The sequence below is a fragment of the Nycticebus coucang genome, chromosome 15, assembly GCF_027406575.1.
Source record: "Nycticebus coucang isolate mNycCou1 chromosome 15, mNycCou1.pri, whole genome shotgun sequence".
NCBI classification, from domain to species: domain Eukaryota; kingdom Metazoa; phylum Chordata; class Mammalia; order Primates; family Lorisidae; genus Nycticebus; species Nycticebus coucang.
Genome location: NC_069794.1, coordinates 85,776,227 through 85,781,377, shown reverse-complemented (window position 1 = coordinate 85,781,377; position 5,151 = coordinate 85,776,227). Strand labels below are relative to the sequence as shown.

At 38.2% G+C, this 5,151-nt stretch overlaps 1 pseudogene; it reads left to right on the top strand.

The window, feature by feature from the left end:
* Positions 1-2,519: 2,519 nt before the first annotated feature.
* LOC128566931 (60S acidic ribosomal protein P1-like) lies at positions 2,520-2,862 on the top strand (annotated as a pseudogene).
* Positions 2,863-5,151: the final 2,289 nt, after the last annotated feature.

Here is a 5,151-nt window from a genome sequence, read left to right as displayed (position 1 = left end):
GAACACAAGGGTCTTCATGGAATATACATGCATGAATTCTTTTTTCGTTTCCCATGAAAGCTTAACTACAAAGAAAGTTAGAGAAGAAGGAGAATCTGCCATGTAATACTCTGTTTCTAATCTAGATTGCTAAATTAGCCATTGACTTATACTGGTTACTTCCATCCTCTTTTCTGGAGGCCATGGGCCTATGGATTAGAATTTTCTCAGCTATTGGTTTTCTAAGCACAGTCACTTTTCTAGTGTGATATTGCCTGTGATTCAAGAAAAATGCTCACAATCACTGATAAATTTTTAAAAATTTGTTTTTTTCATTCCTCTTTCCTTATGGGCCTTATTTACACCACCTCCTCATAGTAATGTCTTATATTTGGATAATGCTGAACACACTCTCTCCGGTACAGAGTATTAGTGAATTGGAACCTCAAAACAACCAACTAACATGGTATGTAAGCTAGGAATAGCTATCAGCATTTTTGTCTTATAAATGAAGAATTTCAGTTTTGTTATTCTGCCAGTAACTGGCTGAATAAGGGATTGGCATGCTTGTTGCTGATCTCAAAATTATGTTTTCATTGGATATATCATTGGGTAAGATACTTCATTTCCTCTTATTTCACTTTTCTTATTTATAAAAATAAGGGAGGAGATTTGATTATTTCCAAAGTTTTTTTTAGTGCTGTTATGTTTAAATTTGGGTTCCATGTCATAAAATTATTTATCGTGCTCCCATATATGGTGATATAAAGACAGTTACAAGGAACCTCGCTGGCTTTGAATAGTTTATAATCTAGCTGAGGGGTAGCAGATGCTAATGAAAAGATAAATGAATATTAAGGACTTAAATCCTACATGATTGACTCACAAAAATGAGTGCTACAGGAGAGGAAGAAAAATCATTATTTCTCCAAACTATTGGCAAATGGATTTATATCTAGATCTTGGAGTTTCAAAGTAGGAGAGAAGGCCCTTACCTTAACACTGGCGAAGGGCCAACATAAAGAGGAGGAGAACAAAAATTGTATCTATTGATAAAAGGAACAAATTGAAGTAAAAAAAGTCAATAGAAAAGAAAAAAATATTTATGAGGTTGTGGGAGTAATGCTCATTCAGTTTATGCAGTATAGACTGTATGAAGAAAATCTATAATAAAAACCTCTATTTTTCACTTGCTTCAGCGTTCCGTATTATTTGAGAATTGTAATGAAAATAAAAATCAAAGCAAAGACTTGGGAAGACAGAAATATACACGTTAATGGACAATTTGTTTGGGAACAGCTTTTAGGGCTGAAACGTGTCTGTGTGTCTTTTTTCCTGAGTTTAATGCTTTTAAAACTGGCGCCCTGTGAGTTACCATGACAACCTGTGGTTATCATCTTTTGAAGGGCAAGGCTACAGATTTGAGCTCAGAGTACTTTGTCCACACATTTTGAGAAAAAGCCTGTTGATGCACTGTAGACGGACTGAACAAAACATGGAATGGCTGATGCTCTTACGGTCCATTTCTTTGAAATATTATTAGTGTGTTTGTTAGTGTTGAAGGACAACTTCTGTCTCAGTTCATCTTAGTTTTCAAATAGGAAGCCTACTTCATTTTCAGTTCTTTATCAAATGTCTTTCAAGACAAGACAAAAATACAGGCTAAAGCTCATTTCCTGTTTTCATATATCTATATCTATATATATATATATATTTTTTTTTTTTTGGTGAGACAGAGTCTCACTTTGTCTCCCTTGGTAGAATGCCATGGTGTCACAGTTCACAGCTCATAGCAAACTCAAACTCTGGGCTCAAGTGATTCTCTTATCTCAGCTTTCCGTAGCTGGGACCCCAGGTGCCCACCACATACTGTTTTTTGGGGTCTCACTCTTGTTCAAGCTGGTCTCCAACTCCTGAGCTCAGGCAATGCACCCTCCTTGGCCTCCCAAGTGCTGGGATTACAGGTGTGAGTGACCGTGCCTGGCCTTCATATATCTTTTAAAAGAAAGAAAAGACTCGAGCGTGGTTGGCCATAATATAATTAGGGAGTCATTCTTTGTTCTTGGGGTGTGTTTCATTAGGACGCTATCCTTAGTCATAAGAATGGACAAAGGAGAAGGTTGGAAGGTGTACGTGAGGTCTGGAGAGCAGGGTTTTTGGTACAGGTGTGACCCGGGGCAGCAATACATACAGCAGCTCTCAGCAGTCACCAAGGTATCTTTTCAAGTCTGGCAGAGACCCAGGCAGGGCAATGATTCTGTTAAATGTGTTTTCGCTAACTGAACAATGGGGTGGGAAACTGAGATTCTTTTTTGAGTAATTGAAAACAAATATCTTCAACTAGTTCAGGCAAATTAATCATCCAAAAGGAAACATTTCAAAAGGGATTCATCATGTTAATGATGCAGTGTGATTATTTTCAAAGTAATCTAAGGTGTTCAGTTATTCCGAGGAAGCTAAGGGCCCATTGAGATGAAGCCCACCCTTCACCCGGCGACTAGCTCTGCTTCAGAAGTGCCATCCCAGTGCTCCCCCACCCCATGGCCTCAGTCTCTGAGCTCACCTGTATCTATTCTGCCCTCATTCTGCACAGCAATGAGGTGACTGTCAGGGAGGAAGAGATCAATGCCCTCATTAAAGCAGCGGTGTAAATTTTAAACCTCTGTGGTCTGGCTTGTTTGCAAAAGCCCTGGCCAGTGTCCACATGGGAAGCCTCACCTGCAAGGTAGGGGCTGGTGGGCCTGCTCCTGCAGCTTGTGCTGCACCAGCAGGAGGTCCCGCCCCCTCCACTGCTGCTGCCCCTCTGAGGAGAAGAAAGTGGAAACAAAGAAAGAAGAATCTGAGGAGTCTGATGATGGCCTGGGCTTTGGTCTTTTTGACTAAATCTCTTTTATAACATGTGCCATAAAAAATGGAACTCTTAAAAAACAAAAAACAAAAAAAGATAGACTGAGGATTTACATAGGTGATAATCAAGTGGAGTGGGAGTGGAATTTAAATTTTTTCGGTTTCATTACATGCCCCAACTCTGGTTTATGAGACATTTCCCTGCATCTGTGTGGGCATATTTGGATTTTGGTCTTTACATGGACCTTTCAACCTAGACAGACCAGGAGCACGATGGGGCTATGTTCATAGTCACTGATGGTTCACTACTGTGCCTCACAGGCCTAGTGTTGTGTAGTTGCAATAGTAATAATCCCATGCCTTAAGTATTAGTCAAATTATTTGGTGAATGTGAGATAATTTGTCACGGTTTTCAGTGAGATTTTTAGTCATTACGGTTGTTGTTATTTCACCATAAAGATCAAACTGTATTAAAAACTGAGTATCCAATATGTTTATTTGTAAGAATAATCTTAAGTATATGTTGCATAATAGTTCTACAAGAACTTAATGAAGGTAGGTGACTAGCCATATTATGTTATAATTAATGAAGAGGAAAGGGCTTGTTAAGTTTAACTAATGTGACTGTTGAAGTAATTGAGCCTACTTTAATGGGCTTTGGTGTTGTCTTAGCATAAATTAATGTTCATAAAAGGTAATGGTAATTATGGTTTTTTTTTTCCCTTTAGGAGAATTCACTTAACAAGTGGTTTTTCACAAATAAATTACCTTCCTGAGGTCAGAGTAAGATTGTACTCACCCAAGTAAGTGAAGAAAATCTTAGAAGTCCACATTCCATTTCAGAACTTTTTGCCACTGAAAAAGGTACAGATATTAAATAAGTAAAAAGAATTTATTTGAAATAATTTCCAAAGTTCAACCTAGCAGGAGTTATCATCCCAAATTGTCATAAAACAGAGTAGTGTTAGGCAAGATAAAACTAATAGCCCAGAGTCATTCTCTTTTTAAAAAAATCTCCTTCTGTCTCTCTAATGATACTTGGAAACAACAATTTGATATAATGGAATCATTTTGTATTAAGTGACCTGACCTAACAGTTGAAGAAAAAAGGATAGAATGAGATATTGACGATTCATTCAGTTAAAGTCTTACTTTGAATTCTAATAAAAAACATGATTTTTACCTTGTCTCTCTTTGTACATATTCATGAGAAGTATCACTTGCAATCATAAAGTGTGTGAGCAATACATTTGCATTAGAAAACTGAAAAGTTCTATCCTTGTGAGGATTAACAAATTAACAAATGTCACCTATGAAAAGAAGAGTGAGTTAGGAGATAACTGGGAAGAGTGGTGGCACTAAGTTTGAAACGAATTAAGTTAAATATTCTTCTATTAAGTTAAATATAAAAGGAATAGCACATACTTGTATTGAGCATGTGTTGTTTATTGCCCTCCCTCTTGATAATAGCTTGGATTTTTATTTGGAAATCTGTATATCCCTTACTTTTTTTTTTTTTGAGACAGAGTCTCACTTTGTCACCCTTGGCAGAGTGCAGTGGCGGCACAGCTCACAGCAACCTCTAACTCTTGGGCTTAAGCCATTCTCTTGCCTCAGCCTCCCAAGTAGCTGGGACTACAGGCACCCGCCACAATGCCCGGCTATTTTTTTGCTTGTAGTTGTTGGTCAGGCCCAGGCTGGCTTTGAACCCACCAGCTCCCATGTATGTGGCTGGTGCCCTAGCCACTGAGCTACAGGCGGGGAGCCTGTATCTCCCTTACTTATATTAAACACAGCTTGAGCCCGAAACCGAGATGGGGGAAGACATACCACGTGCTGGGAGTGAATTAATGCAGTGTCCACTGTCATGTGATTGGTTCATTTGGAACACATGACTAAAGGCCGACCAATCAGAATGGATCTCCTGAATTTTGCTGTTTATGTGGACTAAAACCTGACAATAAATAGGCCCTAAGACTGTGACTCATAGGGGAGAGGCTTTGTGAGAATTCAACAAGGGAAGTGTAACTTAGGAGGAGCGAGATAGAATCCTGCTAAACTCCTTTGAGTCCCTGCATTTAGTTAGCCACTCTTGAGGCAATGCCTAGCCTAGAAATTGGGATAGGAGAGCCAATAAATTTATGTTGTTTCTTAAGCAGCAGCCAAATAAATTTAACAGAAACATTGCTTACACAGAACGGTACAAAAATAAATTACAATCACCCTTGACTTAATTTTGAAATATTTATTTCCTATTCTTTTTCTTACCCTTATTTGAACAGAGGAAATTTTGATTAAAAATTTAAATGTATTATTCTGTCATTT